Source organism: Chinchilla lanigera, unplaced genomic scaffold (assembly GCF_000276665.1).
Source record: "Chinchilla lanigera isolate Chin_1 unplaced genomic scaffold, ChiLan1.0 scaffold00045, whole genome shotgun sequence".
Classification (NCBI taxonomy): Eukaryota; Metazoa; Chordata; class Mammalia; order Rodentia; family Chinchillidae; genus Chinchilla; species Chinchilla lanigera.
The window spans coordinates 4,031,620-4,032,246 of NW_004955446.1; positions in this window are offsets into that span (position 1 = coordinate 4,031,620).

Consider the following 627-nt stretch of genomic DNA (forward strand, 5'->3'; position numbering starts at 1 on the left):
TCAAAGTTTAAGACTTTGCACTCGGAAGGAGGGTGTGGGCGGTGGGTAGCGAGACAAGAATTTGTCCTTCTCACAGTTCTCAAGTGCCTCTGCTAAGTAGTGTTGCACCTGGGGTTATTTTTGGAGAACCACTGCTCTAGAGGAAGCCTACTGGATGGCATTTCCCTACCTCCTTCCCTCACGTTCTTCCTTCCTTCCCTTTTTTTCTCTTTTCATACTATATGTTGAAAGAGAGATCCGATGGGCCCTATCTGAAAAGATGTGCTGGTGAAATTTTATTAATCCTAGAATTGAGGAATAATTCTAGCATTCAAATTCTAGCAAAAACTGACTAAATATAGATAAGTAACTTCCCACTATGTGTGACTGTCATCAAAGGCTAAGTTCTCAATGAGTTCAGTTGCCAGCTGGGACCTTGTACGCCTGCTCTCACTGTGCTGAGAGGGCCAAAGGAGTGGGCAAGGAGGCCTGGTACCAGGCTGCAGTGTGTGGAGAGCTCAACTGATGGCAGGCAGAGCGTTAGATGGCCTGGACCGCATCTACAGATGTTCACTTGAGCGGGGTCCTCACAGTTAAAAGCATGAGGCTACTGAGTCTTACTGGTTTGACTATTTGTAGATGTATATA